The sequence below is a fragment of the Tupaia chinensis genome, unplaced genomic scaffold (genome assembly GCF_000334495.1).
Source record: "Tupaia chinensis unplaced genomic scaffold, TupChi_1.0 Scaffold000101_1, whole genome shotgun sequence".
Taxonomy (NCBI): Eukaryota; Metazoa; Chordata; class Mammalia; order Scandentia; family Tupaiidae; genus Tupaia; species Tupaia belangeri.
The window spans coordinates 4,040,842-4,064,516 of record NW_006159565.1 but is presented as its reverse complement, the minus strand read 5'-3'; the positions used below and the strand labels follow the sequence as shown (position 1 = coordinate 4,064,516).

Below are 23,675 nucleotides of genomic sequence, written 5' to 3'. Positions count from 1 at the left end.
GGGAAAAGATATTTAAAGATATTTAAGAAAAACAGAATGAAAATTATGTTGATGATAATGTACACGGTAATATCGGTAATATCTTTTCTTTTCTTTTTTTTTTTTTTTTTGTGGAGAGATTTTTGCTATAGGGCGTGTGCTCTTGCCAGAAAGACAGAGAGAGACAGAAAGACAGAGAGCGAGAAATCACCCCTGCCCCCCGAGGGGGATGGCCACACCACAATCCCTTCTCCTCCATTCTCCTCTCGAGATCTTGCGCACTCACACATACATGCCTGGCATGAGTTTAAGCCACCGGGTCCGAAACTCGAACCATGGTCAACTACGTGAGAGTTCCCATATATATATGGTAATAACTATGACTTGATTGATTTGCATTGCATTTATACTGGGAAACACATTCTGTATGCTATAAGGATGTATAGTAATTAAATGAAAAAATATATATAAATGTAAAAGAAAATTAATTAATCAATTAATTTTTTTTGTGGGGGGGGGATTTTCACTATAGGGCGTGTGCGCTCACCAGACAGACAGAGAGAGACATAGAGACAGAAAGCGAGAAATCACCCCCCAGGGGGGATGGTCACGCCGCAATCCCTTCTCCTCCATTCTCCTCTCGGGATCTTGGGCACGCACGCACATGTGCCTGGCGTGAGTTTTAAGCCACCGGGTCCGGGACGTGAACCGCAGTTGACTACGTGGGAGTCCAGTGACATAGCCATTACACTAACTGCTGGTTCCCATCAATTAATTTTAAAACAATAAAACAACTCCTGCTCAGGCCATCCAGTGTTTCTCCAAACCAACTGGAGAGATTAGGAAACCTGAGAAGCTTGAGGACCCTCACTATATCCCAAGCTTTGTGTGGTACCTGGCCTTGAGGCTTGGTACCTCAAGGCCAAGTGCCTTTCTCCTCAAGGTGGCTTTGCTTTGGGGATCCCATTGCCCTAGCCTTACACTTGACCTTGATGTGCCCACCTGGAAAGAGACACATAATTGAGAATCTGGGATTTGGATGGTTTTTTCTTCTCTCCCAGAATGCCCTACCTTCTTCATGCAAAGTAGTTTAGCTACCACCCAAGGGCCAGTTTCACAGTCAGGATTAGGCAACTGTACACACCTTTCTTCCTTCCCACTTAAAATGACTGACCAAGCAGAAGCCTTCACAAGGCCCTTCCAGAAACAGACAACTCTGCTCTCAGGAGATCCTTCTTGTAGAAGACAGTAGTAGTATGATTGCCAAGCTTGTCCTTAATGGATCTCCATCTACCCTCCACCTTCATTTTAGTAGATTCCTGCTACCCTGGCATATGATAATTCTCCCAAAGAGAGCAAGAATCCAGGGCAGTATTTCAAGGAGAGGGATAATAAGGAACTTTCCCACATGGTCTGGCCCAGAGGAGAGTGGCTTTGATGGTGAGCAATAATAAAAGACAGGAAGACCAGGCAGATGCAATTCCAAAGACACCAAAGACAACTCAGAGTGCCCAGGAGAGGCCACAGTGATGAATCTCCAACACTGAGGGCTGCAACAAAATCATGACTGGTATTATGGACAAATTGTGTCCTCCCCAAATTCATATATTGAAATGCTAGCCTCCAGCACCTCAGATTCTGGTAATGTTTAGAGATAAGGTCCTGAAATTAGATCACCAGGGTTAGCCCTAGTTCAGTCTGAACAATGTACTTATAAGAAGAGGAAATTGGGACACAGAGAAGGAAAACTATGTGAAGACACAAAGACAAGCCATCTTCAAGACAAGGAGAGGGGCCTGAGAAGGAACCAGCCATTTATCACTTTGATCTTAGACTTCTAGTCTCCACCGTTGGGAGAAAATAAATTTCTGTTGCTTATGCTACCAAATCAATGGTTCTTTGTTACAACAGCTCAGGCGAACAAATATTCTGGCCTGCACTATAAATTAAACCGTTGTTAGCAGTTCTAAAAGACTGCAGGAAGCTATCCCAAAAAGCTACAGGAAAAGAAAGCTAGATTGTTGTCTGTACTATTGAATCAAGGAAGGAACTAAGGATGGGAGATGTTGCTATAAACCACCTTGGAATGAAGCATTTCATTTCGCTTAGCAGAGGACCAAACAGGGCTGAATAAATAGGTGAGAAAATACCTTCTTATTTGATATACATTTATTCAGTGATGTTATCTCTTCACTTTGCTCAATTTCTTAGGCTTCTTAGACTAGTCAATATCTAGGTAAAAAGGAAAGTGGGTAGTTGAATTGGTCTTTTTGAGGTCTAGTTTTATATACCTAAAACAAGATACATTACTTTTACATAAAATAATAACACAAGGAATTACAGATACATATCCAAGGGTCAGTATGAATTGCTCTCTTACAAACTAACATATCGAGACCCGTCTGTGACACAGCAGTAACACAACGCTTGGTGAGATTAGACCCACAAGGGAAGGTCCCAGGGCCATGTCCTGAGCTCTTTCTGTGTACACCAGGCTGAGGTTGAAGGCGAATCATGGCACCAATACCCCCATTGTGGGTGACTATCTCTGTGTCTCTCTTTTTTATCTCTCTCTCTCTCATGGAAGAAACAAATAATGTTTTTAAATCTACCATATTGATTATAATAAATATACTGCTGAGGTGCCAGCTGAAAGTAGCAGCGGAGGTTGTGTATGTGGGGACATAGTGTACATGAGAATCCTCTATACTTTCCACTCAGTTTTGCTGTGAATCTACAAACTACTCTAGAGAATAAAGTAATAATTTTCTAAAAAGAACTGAAAATAGTAATATTAAAACAAACCTTTATGATAAAAACGTTTGCACCTCTACTCATATTTATCAATTTATATATATTTTTAAAGTGTTTAATTTTAAAATTAAAAATTATCCATACCCAAAGCTAAACAACACAAACATTGTTTTGTTTCTATTTGTTCAGTATTTTTTTTATTCTACAAAACATATCCTATTGTATTGTTGGGGTTTGTTTTGCTTTCTTCTGTAATAGTCTGTAAAAGCCGCAGTGCTTTTCCTTGTGTGGTTGTAGCATGGTATACTTAACGATTTCCCTATTTTGGAACAATAGCCCTTTTTTTTTTTCTTTTTTAAATAGAAAAAGGAACTCCAAAGAACACTGTTGTAAATAAATTCTTGTATGTACATTTAATGAATTTCTGATTCTTTGCAGGAGATAAAGTTCTAGAAGTAGAATCACTTATGTTACTCAGTTTAGTCATCTTTTAGATTATTAACACATTTTTATCAATAGGTAATTATAATCTTTCATCTTCATCAGTTTGACAAGCCAGCAATAGTATCCTACGTTAGTTTAATTGGCATAATTTTTAGTGAAAGTGAATTATTTTCACATGTTTTCCAGTCATTTATACTTCTGCGGTGAGTAGGCAATGACCTTGAGGTTGCTTGCAGGTGTTCCTATAGCACTGATCACTATTTGGCATACATTAAGTCTTTTTTTCTATCATTTTTTTTTACATATAATCATTGTTTATCTTGGCGGCATTCAAAATGGGTTTTCCCAGAATAGATACACTGTATATTAGTCCAGTCAAACTTAATACCATACACATTATCATCAGCAGATAATTTTCCATTTTTGTGTCCCTTAAATGTTTTGCTTCATTCTTTTTCCCCTTTATTTCCTTCTTCTCACCCTCCTCTGTTGCCCACCCTCCCTGCACACTGCCTCTACTACCCACAGTTGCTCTCCACATTTTCATACCTTCTAATTTTTCAACTTCTGCCATATAGTGCAGACATTCGGTGTTAATATTTGAAAAAGTGTGGTACATATACACTATGGAATACTATTCAGCCATTAAGAAAAAATGAGACCCTGGCACTTGATAGAAAGTGGATGAATATGGAAGATTTCAGGCTAAGTAAGCAACTCACACTATGAAAGAGAGGCATTGTATGTCCCCAATAGGGGGGCATACAGTGGTCTTCAATCAGTGACTAAGCAAACGGTTTGTCTTTTGTGTTTGTGCCATCTTTGGGGGCAGTGTTCCTCTTTCTCTTAAGGATCAGTATAATCCCATTTTATTGCAAAAATATTAGCCCTTTTCTTATCATTTACATGGAGAAGTTTGTCCCCTTTGTCATTTAAATTCCTAAGGATCATATTTGTCATCACTAGCTATCATCATGTGCCTGGTCTGGGATGTGTATACATCTATACACTTTGCCTTACTTAATTCTCACCACCAGGGGATAACTTCATTCATTAATGGGAAATTAAAACTCTCAGAGGTTAAATGACTTGCCTTGATCACACTATCAAGAGATAGTAGAACCCAGTTCTGTTTGTTATTCCATAGGATATATAGGATATATTACCTCCTTAAATTAAAGCCTTTGAATAGGTAATGTATGTACATACATTACCTGGATAAACGTTATATACAAAGATCTTTCTTTCTTTCTTTCTTTCTTTCTTTCTTTCTTTCTTTCTTTCTTTCTTTCTTTCTTTCTTTCTTTCTTTTTGTATTTTTGCCATAGGGTGCGTGAACTTGCTAGAGAGAGACAGAGAAGGAAAGTGAGAAAGCACAGCCCAGAGAGGATGGCCACACACCGCAGTCCCCTCACCTCCATTCTCCTCTCAGGATTCTGAACACTCATGCCCAGCATGTTTTCAAGTCACAGGACCAGGACTCAACTGAAGCGTTGGGCATGTGGGATCCAGAGCTTTAAACAACACACCACCTACTGTCTCTAAATATATAGTATTTTTTTAACTCTCCAATTGCCCATTTTCACCCTTTCTACTTTAAATTGTCACTATTATTAATGTCTTGTACAGTTTTCCTGTGCTTCTCTATGTATATGCAAAATATAGATACATATTATATATTACCCCCCCCATCCTTTTTAAACAGATGGTAGTACAATATAAGCTACATTGTGCAACTGTCTTTAGGCACTTTCCTCATACTAATTCCATAATGAGCAGTTTTCTTGACATTTTTATAGATAAATGATGTTTACTGTATAAATTAATCATTTTAATCAGTATGAATGATACTGATTAAAAATATGATTAACATTTGGTTTGCTACCAATCTTTCCTTACAACACGGTATTACATGTATTATTTTCTACATACACAAGAATAAGGGGGTCTGCAAAAAAAATCTGTGGAAAATGTATATTTTTTTAAACTATGCATGGATTTCAAAAAATTTTGTACCAAAATAAATTTGTATTTTAATTCAATCTTCCATGAACTTTTGAAGTGCCCTTGTATTACTGTAGAATAAATAGAAATGGAATGGTTATGTCAAAGAGTAGATACATTTATAATTTTGGTAAATGTTTCTATAGTGTCTTCATAGCAATAGTGACACTTTTATAATAAAGGTACTTTTTGAGATATAGATCTTTATCAGTTAGAAATTTTGTTTGGTTGCCAGTAGTATTCAATCACAGCAGCATAAATAGATAATTGTTTTATTTTCCCATATAAAGGGAATCGGCAGACAGGCAGTGTAGAGCTGAAATGACAGTTTCAGGAACCCAGAATATTTTATTTCTTGGCTCTGTCATTCTGAACATGTGATTTCTAAACTCCACTGTCACATCTGTATTCCAAACAAGAAGAATATCATTGTTATTTTGATAGAGAATGCATTGAAAATAAGTTGCTTTTGGTACTGTTATTAATTTTATATTTTAAATTTATATTAATTTTTCCAATCTATGAACATCTATCTTTTCATTTTTGTATGTGTTCTTCTATATCTTCAACCAGTGTTTTACAGTTTTCATTTTAGAGATCTTTTACCTCCTTAGTTCATTTTATTCCTTAATATTTTTATTTTTATGTTTTGGTAAGTATTGTAAATAGACTGCCTTTATTTCTCTTCCGTCAGCTTGTCATTGGTATATAAAAATGGTATGATTTTTTTGTATGTCAATTTTGTGTCCTACAACTTTACTAAATTTGTTTATCAGTTCTACAAGTTTTTGGATAATGCATAATCTGACAATGAACAAATTGACACTCTTTTTACTATCCGGGAGCCCTTTATTTCTTTCTCTTTTCTAATTGCTCTGGCTAGTGTTTCCAGGACTATGTTAAGTAATAGTGGGAAAATAGACATCCTTGTCTTGCTCCAGTTCTTAAAGAAAACACTTTCAACTTTTCCCCATTCCCTATGATGTTAGCTGTGGGTTTGTCATATATGGTCTTTATTATGTTGAGGCATGTGCCTTCCACAGTTATTTTGTTAAGAGATTTTACTCATGAGGGACTACTGTATTTTATCAAGTGCTTTTGTCTGTACCTATTGAGATGATCGTATGGCTTTTGTCTTTCATTCTGTCAATTCGGCATACAAAGGAGTCTTCAAAAAGTTCGTGTAAAATTCACATTATGAAAAAACTATGTATGAATTTCAAATTTTTTTTGCACCAAACTAAACTCATACTGATGTGTTATAACACATCTAAACAGTATCTAGTTTGAGGAATTAAGAAGTATAAAACATCAGTTTGAAAAGAGTCCCTCTTGGAACATCATAAATCTTTCTAAAATTGGAGAAATAACATCAGTTATACGATGAAGCTTGGGTGGAAGAATGGTGAAATCATTGCTAATTTATGAAAAGTATATGGGGCATCAGTAGTTTACAAATGAGTAAGTCATTTTAAGAAAGGACAAAATGAGCCAACTTGGTGGCAAAGTGATGATACACTGCTCAAACAATACTGAATCCACAGGGAAAAATCACAAGTTCAATTATTCAGTCAACCTGTACATGATGGGTATGTGTGTCCAAAGTCCTGGCTGGCTAGGAAGGCTCAATGGGGTTGAGGTGTGGAGCCCACATGAGGGTGCTTCTCTCGCTTTCTTGCTCACTCAAAAAATAAACTTTATATTGTATACATAGAAGATCCAATAATATTCACAATAAAACTTCTTGAAGTAATAAATGCATACAGTAAAGTGGCAGGATACAAATTAACTTGAAAAATCTACAGCATTTCTATATACAAACAATAAGCAGACAGAGGAAGAACTGAAGAAAGTAATCCCATTTACTATAGCCACAAAAAGTGTAAGATACTTAGGAATAAAACTAACCAAGGAAGTCAAAGACCTCTATAAGGAAAACCACGAAAATCTAAAAAAAACAAATTGAAAATGACCCAAAGAAGTGGAAGGACATCCCATGTTCCTGGTTTGTGAGAATTAATATAATAAGGCAATCCTACCCAAATTAATCTATATGTTTAATGCAATCCCTATACAATTACAAGAGACATTCTTTACAGATCTAGAAAAGACAATCAAAGAATTCATCTGGAACCATAAAAGACCCCATATTGCCAAAGCAATCCTACATAAAAAGAATGGAGTGGTTGGCATCTCACTTCCTGATCCCAAAATATAATACAAACCTGTGATAATCAAACAAGATGGTATTGGCACAAAAACAGACACAAGGACCAATGGAACAGAGAACACAGAAATAAATCCCAAAATATACAGCCAACTGATCTTTTACAAAGGGTATCAGTCAATCCAGTGAGAAAAGGAAAACTTTAGCAAATGATGTTGGAAAAACTGGGTATCCATCTACAGAAAGATGAATCTGAACTTCTATCTGTCACATTAACAAATATCAACTCAAAGTGGACCAAAGACCTAAACCTAAGACCTCAAACTATAAAATTACTGGTGGAAAACACTGGGGAAACTCTGGGAGACATTGAAGTAGACAAAGACTTCTTTAGAAAGACTCCCAAAGCACAGGCAATAAAATAGAAAAGTTGGATTACATCAGATTAAGAAGTTTCTGCACAGCAAAGGACACAGTAATTAGTGTGAGTTGACAACCCTTGAAATGGAAGAAAATTTTTGTAAACTATGCCTGAGCTAAAGGAATTGATAACTAGAATACACAGGGAACTCAAGTGGCTTACCTGAAACAAAATGATTAATCCAATTAAAAAATGGGTAAATGAATTAAACAAACAGCTCTCTAAGGAAGACATATGAACAGCCAAAAAGCATATGAAAAAATGCTCAACATTCTTTTAAGAGAGATGCAGATCAAAATCACAATGAGATACCACCTAACCCCAGTCAGAATGACAAAAAAAAAAAAAAAAAAAAAAAAAAAAAGGACAAGTTCTGGAGTGACTGTAGTGAAAGGGGAACTCTCCTACATAGTTAGTGGGAATGCAAATTGGTGTAACCACTGTGGAGAACAATATGGAAGTTCCTCAAAGACTTTCAAATAGAACTACCATACGATCCAGCAATTCCACTCCTGGGTATCTACCCAAAGGACAGGAAATCACTCAGTTGAAAAAGCACTTGCACATCAATATTTATTGCAGCATTATTCATGATTATTAAGACATAGAACCAACCCAAATGTTCACAAACAGATGAATGGATTGAAAAAGTGTGGCACATACACTCCATGGAATACTATTCAGCCTTAAAAAGCAACAAAACCCTGGCATTTGATAGAAAGTGAGCGAATATGGAAGATTGATTGCTGAGTGAAGCAAGTCAGGCTATGAAACAGAGACATTGTATGTCTCCACTTAACATATACCGACTGTCCACACTCTGATAGAGACTGGAAGGCATAAAAGCATTGAAAATTGTTATGGACACTAGAGACAAAGTAAAAGGAGAGTGGGAGAGGGGAATAGTGTAGGAAAGGAAATTTGGGGAAAAAAATTGAAAGGGAAAACATTTGTAGGACACAGATATTAGTTTATTATCTGTTGATGAAGATGTGTATTGTATTCTCAACTGGGCTGGACTGAGGTGTATATCATGCTGGGTCAAGTCACTTTACAATCTAAATTATGTATAGTGATTGACAATATAAATAATAATAATAGGAAAATAGAAAAAAAAACTTTTTGAAGTCCTTCATCTTTAAAAAAGAGATGGGATGAGACAATGTTGAAATTGAAACCTGCAATAGCAGATCATCTACACCAACTAGCAAGAAAATAATTAACCTTGTTTTTACCCTGATTGAAGAGAGGGAAAGTGAAAAACCAAGCCACCAGGACCAGGACTCAAACCATGGTCGGCCATGTGGGAGTCCAGTGCCCTTAACCACCATGCCACCTGCCGGCCCCATCCTATTCTATTCTGTAGGGTTTCTCTGAGAAATCTGCTGTTGGTCTAATGTGAACTTCTTCAAGTATGGCTTGACACTTTCGATGCTTTTACATTTTTCTCTTTGTTTCTGACCTTTGACAGTTACAAATATATATGCTTCATGAATTTGAATGTCATCCTTAGCCAAAGGTTATGCTAATCTTCTCTGTATCATTCCAACTTTAGCACATGTGCTGTCAAAACGAGCACTGTGAAGTTTTTAAATGTTTGTTTTTCTTCTGCTTGCTGGATTCTTTTTAATTTTTGTGGTCTGTGAAGTAATTCTCTTGAATTTTCTAGTAACGACTCATGTAAAGTATAAATAATAATCATTTTATATGTCTTTTACAATGTTTATATCTCGTACATTTTCCTTGTCATTGTTTTGTCTACAACCCCCAGAGAAATGAATAATCACTGTCAGTGTGCACATCCTTGTCTTATTCATGATTTTAATGAGTGCTTCTGTTTTGCTTTATGTCATTTGGTTTCTAACAAATACCCCTTATTATGTTTCAAAACATTTTTTATTATTCTAATTTATATAGAGTACTTATTAGAAATTAAAATTTTGTTAAATAAATCAACCATACTTGAAACATTTATCCACATGATCATACTGTTTTCTTTTTGCCAACCAATTAATTTAATAAAATATATTATAGTAATAGATTTTTTTAATACATAAGCATTCCATAATTGCTAGATTAAATTTTATTTTGCCGTGAGATTGTCTTTTATTATACTCTGGATTCAATTTGTTGATATTCTATTTAGAGCTTTAAAAACCTATATTTCTAAGAGAGAATGGCTGCAGTTTCCTTTTCTGGCAATCTTTTTCTCAGGAATTGTTAAGCCTGTAAAATGGAAACTGGAAATTTTATGTTTTCTTGGGCTTGTTAACAGTGTAAATAGCAAAAAATTACATACTCCTCAAAGTTCAAAATAACTCACTTTAAAAAGTGGCTGGTCTGGGTCCTCTTGGGAGGCATAACTTTGATGTTTCAATTTCTTTAAAATATTACATCTCTTCAGGTTTCTACCACTTCCTGAGTCAATTCTGATCAATTATATGAAGAGCATTTATTCATCTCAATGATCAGTTTTGGTTTTCTTTTTTGTGGGGTTTGTTGGTGGTTTCTTTTTTTCTTTTTATTTTCCCCCAATAAACTTGTATGCAGTATATTCCTATCATTTAAAAAAACCTAGGCCAACCCATGGCCTGGTGGTGAAGGTGACTGGATCCCACATGGCCAACCACATGGTTTGAACCCCAGACCTGTGGCTTAAAAAACACTCTATGCACATGTGCATGTGTGCCCAAAATTGCAAAAGAAGGGAGAAATGAAGGAGAAGGAATTGCAGCATGACCATGCCCTGTAAAAGCTACTTTCTCAGTCTTCCTCTCTGTCTCCTTCCAACAAGCATACACACTCTCTGGCAAATTTTTAAAAATAATGAAAAGGAGACAATAGGTGGTGTAGTGGTTAAGGTGCTGGACTCCCATATGTCTGACTGCTGTTCGAGTCCTGGAATAGCAGCTTGAAACTCAAGCCAGGTGCATGTGTATGCATACCCAAAATCCCAAGAAGAGAATGGAGAAGGGATTGCAGCACAACCACCCCCCTGAGGGTGATTTTTCACTTTCTATCTCTCCATCTCTTCTCTCTCTCCTGTGAGTACACACACCCTATAGCAAAAAGCTCTCCAAAATCAAAAAATAATAATAAAAAGTCCTTCCAGTATTTATACTTTTATTTCTAATGTAGTGCATTGGTATTTTTCTCTCTTTTTTTAAATAATTTTTAAAGGTTTGTCTATTATATCGGACTTTACAAAGACTCAAAACTTGGTTTTTATTTATCAGTACTGCTCCTTGGAATGACAGGAGGGAGGCTTTGTTTCTGTCTTATCATAATAATACTTCTTATTTTCTTTGAAATTGTTTTAGTCTCTTGACTTAATGCTATTAATGTTTTCTTTATACTAGAAGCTATATATGTTTTATTAATAAATAGTACTTTATTTAAAATACTTTTAAATTAAGTTTTGTATTTATCTCACAGGATTTAAAATAAGATCTTACATTTCTACTCCTTTTTAAGTAGCCTATAATTATTTTTAGATGGATATTTGAAAGAAAAAACATGCAGAATTAGCTTGACAATTGCAGTTTTCTGCACTACATACTTATCCAATTCGACCTGTTTGTTATGCTACATAAGTACACTATATCCTTTTAAGTTTTCGCTCTTTCCAGTCTGCTAGTTTTGAGGGGAAAAATATTATGTAAAGTCTCCACTATTATTTTGCCCAGATTATTTTTCTTTTTTTGTCTGAGAGTTGTTTTATCTATTCCAAAGCTATGCTGAATGCTTAAAAGTTTATGATTGTTGCATCTCGTTTGTGGATGCTCCTTGTAACAACGTGGAATGTTGTCTTTTGTTCCTTTAAGCACTTTTCACTTAGCTTCAGTTTCTTCTGAAAGAAATATGGCCAGTCCTGTTTTTGAGGTGGTAGCTGTTATGCATTTATTTAGTGGCTCATCCACTGGCCCTTTATGTTCAACCTTTCTCTTATAGGTGGGTCTGTTGATGACGGCCTGTAATTGACATTTGCTTTGGGTTGTTCAGTGTGACAATGTTTGTCCTCTGTGAGGTCATTCATCACGACCACGGATTATGGGTACCTTACATCCTTATTTTATTTTGTTGTCCTGAGTATTTTATACTTTTCTGATGTTTTCTTTTTTCCCTTTCCTACCTTTGCTGAAGTAACCAATTTTTCATTGTTTCTCCTGCCCTCACATATGAAGGTTAGACAGCTTCGAATTGAATTGAAGAGCCACAATTCATTTTCTTCAGAACTCTGTAAACAGTATTCCTTTTGCTACTACGATTTAGTATTTCAAATGAAAAGTCTAATATCTGAGAAGTTCAATTTGATTCTCCTTTATAAAGTTTTTTTTCCTCTCATCTAAAACTTTATAGAATTCTTCCTTTATCCTGAAAATTCCTATGTTTCCCATGATTTATTTTCAATAGTCATGTCTGCCATTCAGTGAGAGTCACCAATCTTGAAGACTAAAATTTTTCTGCAAATCAGAAATATTTTTTGTGGGCCAGTCCCATAGACTAGTAGTTAAGGGAGCTAGATCCCCACATAGGAGACTACAGTTCAAATCTCAGTCCTGGCAGCTTACAAAACATGCCAGTGTGTTTGCATGCATGACACAAATCCCAACAGTATGGAGAAGTAGAGGGGAAGGGAACTGCAGCGTGATCACACTTCACTGGGCAGTGCTCTCTCTCTCTCTCTCTCTCTCTCTCTTTCTGTGTGTGTGTGTGTGTGAGTGTGTGTGTGTGTATGTGTCTGTCCCCTTCTGGCAAGTGCATATATCCTCAGCAATTAAATTAAATATATATAAATAATATATATATATAATACATATATATTATACATATATGTGTATGTATATAGATAGATAGATGGATAGATGGATAATTATCCTCCATTTTCTCTGTCCCCTCCTTCTCAAGCTCTTATCATATAGATATACGATATTTGGGGTCTCTCTGAAATGCTTCTTCTTCTTTTATCTCTTTGCCTCTTTGTTCATCTCTTGGATAATTCCTTGAATTTATCCTCCTGTTCATTAAAGTGATTTTAACCGTTGTCTATTTTATTATTGATTAATAATAGTAATTGTCTTGAATTTCTTAGAACGTTCTCTACTTCCTGTTTGCTCCTTTCCTCGTTGCCAGTTGTTTATGTTGCGTTGACAGAAGTCTTCCTCAGATTTCACTGGGATCAGTCACGGTTGCGATCATCTTCCTCGCTTACTCGTTGTTTCAGTACAGTGCACACTTACATTCAGCTAACATTGATCAAGACTGTACTGTGTGCCAGACATTGTTGGGAACACTGTGTACGTTAGCTCATTTAATCCCAAGCAACCCTGTAAGGACTATATAGCTCTGCACATGTAACTATTATAACCAACACTTTGCATGCAAGCAGACAGCACAGAGCCCGGATGCCAACCCAGGCAATCTGACTCCAGAGCCTGGAACATTCTACCACCGTGGCAATGCTGGCATTTGCTCTTTATGCTCAGTTGGGTCTCCTGTTTCAAGCTGCTCCTTCTACAAAAAGGTCCATGATCTTTCTGTCATCAGCCTCATTTTCATGAATAAAAATAAAAATGAGGGCCAATACCTCGGCCCTCCCGCAGCAAGGTAAGATGACCCAAAGGTGTCCACAAAAGTGCTTGTCCCATGGGAGGCACAGTCCTAGGTGGGAGCTGTGCTGGCATCTCAGGGTGCAGGGCTGGGAGCTGATCTGCTGTCTACCCCTTCATTCTCCAGCCTCTGATGGCTGGTGGGCAAAGAGGTACCCGACAGTGTAAGGCAACACGGCCACCTGAGCACAGCCAGCTCCCTCAGGCCAGAGACATGGCATGAGGTGTGAGTGCTGGCTGGAGCCTGTGAGCAGGACATGGGTTGCATCTGCTACACATCTCAGCATCTCAAAACTCCCAGCATCCCTAAATGAGGAAGTCAATCAGCTACTACCTGAATTGTGAAACATAAATCACAGATTCTTTTCTATCTCAAACTATAAAATAATTACCAATTGCTTAAAGAGAGCAAGAGCAAACACGAAGAACCTATGCATGACCTTTTGCAGACAACCCCACTATGGTGCAGACAAACTGCATGCCCCTCTCAACTCACCTGTGATCACCTTCATGCCATCTGTCTTCCAGAAACTGCTTCCTGTCTTCCAGAAACCCTTTTCACCTGACCTGTCAAGTCTGGCCTTCTGGGTTTTCCAGCTCTGGTGCATATTTTATCTTAAATCTACATCCTTCCTATGACTTCAGTAGAATTTTGATAAGGAAGGAGCTCAAGTCATCATTTGAAAATGGGTCTTGAACTTCTGGCAGATTTTGTGTTGTTTATTTTAAATTAATTATCATAATGTTATAATCAGAAAGATAAGGGTGGGGAAGATTTTCTTAGTGAAATCATTTCAACCTTAGAACATTGGGTGAATTCATTTCTACTTTAAAAGGTGAGCAACAGGCTCTTTGTGACAAGTCCTAACAATAAGTTAATGTATGCTTAAAAATATTCCATTCTCTGCCCAAAGATGACATTCATCTTTGCAAAATACTCCATTTCGCTCGAGATCAGGAACAGCATACCTGGAGAGCAAGCTAAGCTTAAATGAGATTTCAAGTGCCTCTTTCGTATGTACATATTCATTTTAAAGAGTATTTTAAAGGATTAATGTTTCTGGGACCAGCAGATGGTATAATGGTTGTGTCACTGGACACCCACATAGTCAACTGTGGTTTGAATCCTGGACCTGGCTGCTTAACACTCACACCAGGCACCTGTGCATGCCTGCCCAAAATGTGAAGGAGAAGGGATTGCAACATGGCCATCCCCCCAGAGGGGTAATTTCTTGCTCTGTCTCTCTCTGTCTCTCCAATGAGTGCATGCACCCTAGAGCAAAAAATCTCTCCCCCCTAAAAAACAATTAAAAATTAAATAAAGTGTTCATGTTTCCATGACATGTGAATTTAATTATAATTGCACAAGCTACAGTAATAAAAAAGGCTGACATTCAAGCAGAGAATTTGGAAAGTGGGGTATTGTATGCTGTGGGCACAGCCAAGTTTAAAGTCAAAAAAAGGAGCTATTTACCTCAGAGCAACAGCAGAGAGGACAAGGGAGCAAGAGAGGAGGGAGGCACCATGTCAGGCGGAGACATGAAGACCAGGTCATATTGGGCCTTGTAAGATTTGGGACTCGGGCTGGTAGCGGGGACTTGGAACCACAGTGTGATGGGTCCATTAAGCCTCAAGAGGAGGGCAGGACCCAGCAGAACATCAGGTACTATGGATGACTTGCTCAAGCAGAGAGCTGTGTGATATCAGAGCATTATCTGGGGAATTGAAAATAGATTTATATGGATGGGTCCAGATTTGACACCACCGTCATCAGAAGCAGCTCCAGCTTCAGGGCTGTGTGCTCCAGGCTGCAAGTTGGACTCGGCCTTTCTTTCCAGGACTAGCATCTCCCTGGAGTTTGCCTTTTACAGGGCAACAGCAGGAGTGGGTTGTGTGTTTTGCTGTGTGATGTTATTTGGTACAGTGTTGCTGTTGTTGTGTTCCCAGTGTGAATATAGTTTCTACTGCTATACAATCGAATAGTTCAAGGATTTTCGTCTTCCAGTCTAATTTTGGCTGATATTAATACTCCCACCCTTGCCCTCTTACTGTTCAATGAGTCTATGTATCGGTGTGGATGTCTTTATTTTCTTTTTGTGCCTTTTTTTTGGTCAACTTTTAGGATATTTTTTAAAAACAGCGTAAGTTTTATTTTGCATCTTAATCAAAACTGAAAGTATTTTCTGCTTTTACCGAGGCACTTCAAGGCATTTTTTATTTATCAAAACAATATTTTTATTGCTCTTTTCCTTCCCCTTGAGCTTTGAGAGCTATTATCTATATTGTTTTCATGACTGTCATATTTTTTTCAATTTTTTAAGAGTTATTTTATTTAACTTTATTCATTTATTTTTATTTTTAACACAGAGAGAGAGAGAGAGAAAGTGAAGAAGCAAGCCACCAATTCTAAGACTTAAACCATGGTCGGCCATGTGGGAGTCCAGTGCCCTTAATCACCACGCCACCTGCTGATCCCTTTAATTTTAAAAAATTTTATTTATTTAATTATTTATTTATTTATTTATTTATTTGTTTTGAGAGAGAGAGATTTTTGCTATAGGGCACATGTGCTGACTAAAGAGACCGAGAGAAAAACTGAGAAGTCATCCCCTAGGGAGGGAGGATGACCATACTGCAATACCTTCTCCTCCGTTCTCCTTCTGGGATTTTGGGCATGCACACACACCTGCCCAGAATGAGTTTCAGGCTGCTAGGTCGAGGACTTGAACCACATTTGGCTATGTAGGAGTCCAGTGCCTTAACCACCATGCAACTTACCAGTCCCAAGTTTGTTTATTTTATTCATGATAGAGTGTGCGCATGTATAGGAGAGAAAGGAACACCCTCAACAGGGTTTCATCACACCGTGATCCCCTTTTCCCCGCCCTCCAGCTCAACAGGATCTTGGCCACATGCACATGGCCCCACTCACATTTAAGCCACCAGTGGACTCCGAACGCTCAGCTGGCCACGTAGCTCCCAGCACTGCAGTTCAGTTTACTACCTACTGCACCAAACATTAAAACATGTTTGATCTGGGACCAGCAGTTAACATAATGGCCTTGTGGCTGGACACCCATGTAGCCGACCACGGTTTGAGTCCTGGATCCAGTGGCTTAAACTCACGCCAGGCGCGTGTGCGTGTGTGCCCAAGAAAGCAAGAAATCACTCCCCAGAGTGAATGGCCATGCCTCAATCCCTTCTCCTCCATTCTCTTCCTGGGATATTGGACACACACACACACACACAAACACACACATGTGCCCGGTATGAGTTTCAAACCTCCAGATCCAGGATTCGAACTTCAGTCAACCATGTGGGACTCCAGTAATGTAACTGCTACACCATCTGCTGGCCCTTAACCTGTGATACTTAAGATCATTGGTATCTTAATCAGATTTCCAATTGTTTTATGTACAGAAAGTTTACATTTTCATTTTAAAAATATTTACTTACTAATCTCGTTCCTCACTTTTTTTTGCCAGGAATACCATCTCCATTCTAAAATCAGGTATTTTGCTATTTATCTCAAATTATGTTTTTACATATAATCATTTTTATCCATCAAGATTTTTTGTTGTTGTTGTTACAAAAATACCCTTAAATTGTTAAGCAATTTTCAGGATCTGGTTATTAAACTTATTCTTTCCCCTCTAATTTCAAATGCCACTTTTATTATGTACTAAATACAATAGCTAATTTCCAGAGTTTGTCTTGTTTCATCAAATCTATCTTTTCTTGCCCTAATGGCTCCATTTTAATTGTCTGGGCCTTACAATAAGTTTCCATACCTGCAAGTCTTTCTTTATTATCATTTCTTTTACCAACCATCTTTTCAATATCCCTTGCCCATTTATTTTTTCACAAGAACTCTGGTGTAATTATATCTCGTTTCAAAGAAAATACCCCTTGGGACTTTTGATCAGAATAGCATTACATTTTTAAATATGGACAAAATTATTACAATATAAGCTATCTCTGATCTATCTCCCTCTTCTTTTTTCCGCCACATTTTTATATCTTCATCATTTCCTCTGAGTTCTGGACAAATTTCTCAAAATGTACCTTCTTCACTAATATGATTTTCTACATAATCCAACATTCTTCCCATGTGTAGCAGTTTTGAATTTAATAATCCTGTTTCTGTTTTTCATGCAATCTCTACTGATATCACAGTATTTCCTTTAGGGGACCTTGTGCTCTACTTTCACAAATTTGGGAGTTAGAAAAAAACTCAACTCTCTCCTACTCCCTGCTATAAGATCTATTTTAAGTGAAAAGCCCCAGCTCTAACTCACTCTTTGGAATGAGCAAGCCCTCTGAGAGTCTGCGGTGGTCTTTCTTCTCCCTCACAGAGGCAGGTCTGGGTTTACCCTGGTTACCTCACCGTGAAGATGGCTTCCTCCGACATTGCTGTCCACATACTTTAGGGCTCAGAGAAGAAAGGAGTGAAACGCTGAGACTTATCCTATTAGAACTGTATTTCCCCTGATCTGAGACCCTGGGAGAAGTGTGAACACCCAAGGGATGCTCATAGGGCAGTCTGCCCCCACCCCTTCAAAGGCTGCCTGGGTGAGCCCCAGCGGCGTTTCTGCCTGCCCTAATTAGAAGTCCACAGTCCTCTCCTCCCAACAGAGCCATCTGTGCCTGTCATAGCCAGACTGCACTGCAGGGGAATCGGCTATGGAGTGGCATTAATGGGATTAAAATGCATCTCCCTAGGGGCTGGCCACCTGAGTGACAGGCTCTCAGAGGTCCCTGCCCAGCCCATCTGCCCTGAAGGTAGAAAAATTGCTAGTTAGCTTCAACAAGACACATTTCTTAGTTTACAACCCAGGCATTATTTCTCTTTTTAGTCATTACTCCAAAAATTGGGAGAGATTGTGTTTTCTGTGCTCAACTCACTCTCTGGACACTCACTCTCTGGACACTTAAGAAGCAGAATGTTGGTCTCGGGAAGGTTAACCTTTATTTACATCTCGATTTTTACTATGAGAATAGTTTTGTTTTTCTGACCTTTTATTTTCACACTTTTTAGTTAACAGTTAATAGATGAATTTTAAATAATAATCAAAATAAGTCAAGAAATTTTGAATGTATTCTCTTTTTTTTTAAGAGAAATTTCTGCTATAGGTGGCATGTTTGTCAGAGAGACAAAGACAGAAAGGAAGAAATCACGCCCCCAAGGGGGGATGGCCATGCCACAATTCCTTCTCCTCCATTCTCTTCTCAGGATCTGGGGCACGCACGCACATGCTCCTGGCATGAGTTTTAAGTCGTCAAATCTGGAACTCAAACCAAGATCGACTGCGTAGGGGTCCAGAGACTTAACCATTATGCCATCTGCTGGTCCCTTGGATGTATTCTAATGCAAATTGAAATGGCTGGCTGAATTCCACATGACCAAATTGGTGGTTAGAGTATCAGACTCAGCAGCTTGAAAAACACACTGTGCACATGTGCGTGTGTGCCCAAAATCCTGAGAGGAGAATGGAGGAGGAGGGACTGCAGCATGGCCATCCCCCTGGAGGGTGATTTCTCACTTGCCCTCGTTCTCAGCATCTGTCTGTGAGCGCATATGCTCTACAGCAAACAAAAACAAACAAACAAAGACACCAAAAGTATAGACACTGACCAACAAGATAAATAGAGAAACGCTATTTAATGTTAAGAATTGGGAAGAGGAATTTAGGACGAGGGATAAAATATTTAACACCAGCATCATATGTGAATTCAGAAAGTGCTACGGCTCTGATCAATTCAGTGGAACAGAAGACGTTAGGAGCTCAGCTCTGATGACAATGTGTGATGACTCAAAAGGCAGAGGAGAAGGAGGGAAACTAATGTCCTCTGTGAAGAACTTCGAGAAAATAACCTCATGAATTATGACAGTGAAAAAGCAATAGTTTGACATCAACATGCTATGTATGTCATCTTAAATGCGTGGGAGTAAACAAATTTCCTTACGGAGACATTTAATTGGCTCATCAAGAAGCTTTTCTATTTAAGTTATCCATAAACATTTTTTTTTATATTCTTGTTGGGAAAATGGGGCATCACCACATATTTGAGGTCACCTTTTATTTGGAGAGATTCAATACAAACACTTCCGTGAAACTTAAAACAGGGTAATATATTTTAAAGGAAAACTGGCCCTTTCATTTCATTGTGTAGTCCAGTTCTGTGTATGCGACCTTTTAAAATGCCAAGCTTAAAAACATTACGTATTTGGCTGTGTGTTGCCCTCTTGTTTAATAGTAAGTTGCAAATTGCTCCCAATGGAGTATCTTCACCATTTTCATTTCAATTAAGGCATTTGAAGGATGATGGTTATTTGTGGCTCTGTATAATTTTGAGGCTGGCAAAAAAAAAAAAAAATGCTGCATATGTATCACTTATGGAAAAGTTGTTAGGACTCCCCAGACTGAAAGACCCACCCCCAAATTTATCAACAACTACAATTCAAGAGCTCAAAAGGAAATAAGTATATCTTCTCTTTAATTCACGTGCTTGAGGCTGCGGACTTAACCTTCACACTAAGTCAAGTATGTGAATCTAGAAATACCAAGGTTTAGGATGGAGACTATTAAAAAAAAAATCACACATTTGTCTGATTTCTCTTCATAGGCTATCCCCAATTGACCCAGAACTTCAGGTAACCCCAGGCCTTGAGGAAACAAGTATTTTGTTGTTGTTGTTGTGTTCTAATAGAGGCTCCCTGCTCGAATTTATTATCAGCTGATCCTGGAATTCCATGACCCCAACCCATTTTAATTTCTGTCAAGTAGTCTTTGTTATTTTCCTGGAGCACATTTAAATTCACCAACTTTTTTTTCTTTTCTTCTTTTCTCTTTTTTTTTTAGATTGTTTTGTTCTTGTTCACTATTACTGCTTGTATACCAGTTCTCTCCTCCAGACTTCATTTTTCATCTTGCTTAATCACACCCTTTGGTAGTTCTTTCAGTGGAGGTCTATAGTAAATACACTTTTGGAATTTTTATGTGTCTGAAAGTACTCTTCATGTCATGTTCATTTTTGATTAATAGATTACATGGTAATAAAATTCTAGGATCATCTCTTTTGCCTCAAGGGGCAGTAGAGCTATTAATATTCCCTTCCCTCTCTTGGGTAGGTATCCTTGTACACCCTCCTGGATTCATACAGGGAAACTAAGATTCAGTCCACAGTGTGAACAAGGTTTGTTTGACCCCAATCCTCACAAAGACTTTGATGCCTTTATACAGAGTTGGTTACAAACAGCATAGAGACATTTTCTTATAAATTCTGGCTTTTCCTTTTAAATTTCTTTAATCTCTAATGTCAAGTAGCTTTCTCCCATAGTATTCAATTTCTTGTATAACTTAGTGATTAAAAAATAAGTAGAGTTCTAAAATGAGACCTCTCAATTCATGACTATCAAGAATGGAGAGTCTTTGGAAAAGTTATTTCACCTCTGTAAACCTGTTTTCTCATCTGCAAAATGAAGTGCTAAGCATAACAATTTCTTGAGGTTGTTTTGGCAAATCAACACTTCACTGTAAGAATATCTTATGTCCCCACTCATTAATGGAAGTTAAAAGATTCAATTGCATGGAAGTAGAGAGGAAAATGGTGGATAACAGAGCTGGAAAGGGAATGCAGAGCTGAAGGGGAGAGGCAGATAGGAGCGGAGAGAACTTGATTAACAGATGGAAGAATCCAAGCAGCTAAACAAATGAACTCTAAAGTACTATGCCACAGTAAAGCAATGATGGTGACAATTTGATGTATATTTCAAAAATAGCTAGAAGAACAGATTTCAAGGATGCCCAACACAAACTAATAAATGTTTGAGATGATGGATACGTTTACTGTCCCAATTATATCATTGCACATTGTATGTATATTTTGAAAACCCACATTGTACCCCACAAATATGTACAACTATTTTATGTAAATTACAAATTATAATAAAAATGAATAATACACTATAATGAAAGTGCTTAGCCCAATGACTAGAACAAATTGAACACTCAACAAATACTAGTTATTTTATAATGACCAATTACAAATGTCCATGTTTGATTTACATAATTCTCATGATTATCGACATCTATTTTTGTCACATAGTAGTCATTTAATAAATACTTTATAAGGGAGCCAGCTGCTTACATAGTAATCAAAACATCTGAATCCCACATGGCTGATTGTATGATTCCAGTCCCTTACCCAGAAGCCTAAAAACACATACTGGCACACATGTGTGTGTGCCCTAAATCCTGAAAGAAAGGGAGAATGGAGGAGAAGGGAATGTGTCATGACCATGCCCTATGGGAGGTTTCTCATTTCTCTCTCTCTTTTTCTCTGGTGGGTGCACAGGACCTCTGGCAAATTAAAAAATAATAATAATTGAATAAGGAATGAATGACAGTAACAACCTGAAAGTCTACAAAAATAAAATGATAGTATATCCTTAGTTGAGGTGATGGAATTTCAACCTAGCACCTTTTGATCAGCTTTTTTACTCCATTATTTCTTCTATTTTTTAAAAGAGTCCATTACAGATTAATAGGTAGAACTTTCTAAACTAGCGATCTAGTCAGGAGACTTTTTTTTCTTATTTACCTATTTTCTGCACTTGGAAGCTTCACCATGTGCTTGTGTAGTTTCCATAAGGCAACTTACACACACAAAAGTAATCTGTGGACACAATGGGATTATTGATTTTGAAGTCACTGTTTCTTAGTTCTAATCACAGCTCAGTCCTTAGTTGTGTGACGATGTATAATTAAGCTGCTCTGACTCAGTCTACCCATCTGTAAAATGCAGATAACAGTGCCTACCTCAGAAAGTCACACTGAAAATTAAATGAGGTAATATATACACAACACTTGAAATAAGGCCTGGTACATAACAAGCACTCAATAAAAGATAGCTATTATTATCAGTTTTACCCATAATACTAATAACAGATAGCAAAAGTTTTTGCTTGTTTCTAAAAAGAAGACAAGTAGGGAGTGAACTTGCAGAGTTTAGAAACTATAGCAAGAATATAGTCAGGGCTGGCCTGTGGCATGGTGGTTAAGGTGACTGGATATAAGGCCTGGTACATAACAAGCACTCAATAAAAGATAGCTATTATTATCAGTTTTACCCATAATACTAATAACAGATAGCAAAAGTTTTTGCTTGTTTCTAAAAAGAAGACAAGTAGGGAGTGAACTTGCAGAGTTTAGAAACTATAGCAAGAATATAGTCAGGGCTGGCCTGTGGCATGGTGGTTAAGGTGACTGGATTCTACAAGACAAATATAGTCAGGGCCAGCCTGTGGCATGGTGGTTAAGGTGACTGGATTCTACAAGAGCAACTGCAAGGTTCCAGTCCCAGACCTGATGGCTTGAAAAATGCCAGGCATATGTGCATGCATGCCCATAATCCCAAAAGGAGGGAGAGATGGAGAAAGGATGGCAGTATGGCCATTCTCTCTGAGGGAGCTTTCTCTCTCTCTCTCCTTTCTCTCTCTCTCTGTCTCTCTCCAGTGAGCACATGTGCCCTCTTCCAAATTTTAATAACAAAAAAACACAGTCAAAAGTAATTCTGCTCTTTGCCTCTCCTGGCCTCCCACTGTCTCTGTTCTCTTTTGTCTCCTCTCTGCCTGCATCCTCTGCCACTGCTGAGCCCACCTATAAGTGCTGTGGGCCTTCCAGGTTCCTCTTTCCTTGATCCCATTTGATAAGCCTAGCATTCTTGCGTTGCTTCCTCCAGGTACCATTTTTTTTTTCTTTGCAGGTTGGGACCCAAGAGGTTATACAAGGGAGTTCAATTTTTGCCCCCTTGAAAAGTGACTATGTCAAGGCAGCACTTTGCAAAATACATTTAGTGATAAATAGTAAGAAAGTATTTCTGTGACCCAAAAACTTGGGAACCTATTTAAACAATTTTTGTTCTTGTTGCTCCCAACACCCTATTTTTTTATTTTATTTTACAGTTAGTGTGAATTTAATGTGGTACAAAAACTTTTTGAAGTTAATAGTTTTCCTATTACACGTATTGCCATGAGCTTTTTTTTTAAACATTTTTTAATTAATTAATTTACATTCATTTCCTAAGCATTGTCACAGTATACAAAACGTAATTTCCCATCCAGAAAATACTGCGTAGTGGCTTAATCATGTATGTTTTGTCAATAATTTTGCATTTCTAGTTATATATAACACACACACATAATCTAACTACTTTCAATAGCGAGTTCAACTGGTAATTTCAAGAAAAGCAGTTTTAACTTAAATAAATCAAAGAAATGCTAAGGAACTTTGCT

General features: G+C 37.6%; 1 protein-coding gene and 1 non-coding gene across 2 annotated transcripts in view; one reads left to right on the top strand and one right to left on the bottom strand.

The window, feature by feature from the left end:
• PCSK2 (proprotein convertase subtilisin/kexin type 2) overlaps positions 1-23,675 on the top strand; it is a 317,851-nt gene that overhangs the window by 81,984 nt on the left and 212,192 nt on the right. The gene's annotated exons all lie outside the window — the stretch shown is intronic.
• Positions 9,242-9,348, bottom strand: LOC114006939 (U6 spliceosomal RNA). The gene has a single exon (XR_003548593.1). It is a non-coding gene; the product is annotated as a U6 spliceosomal RNA (small nuclear RNA).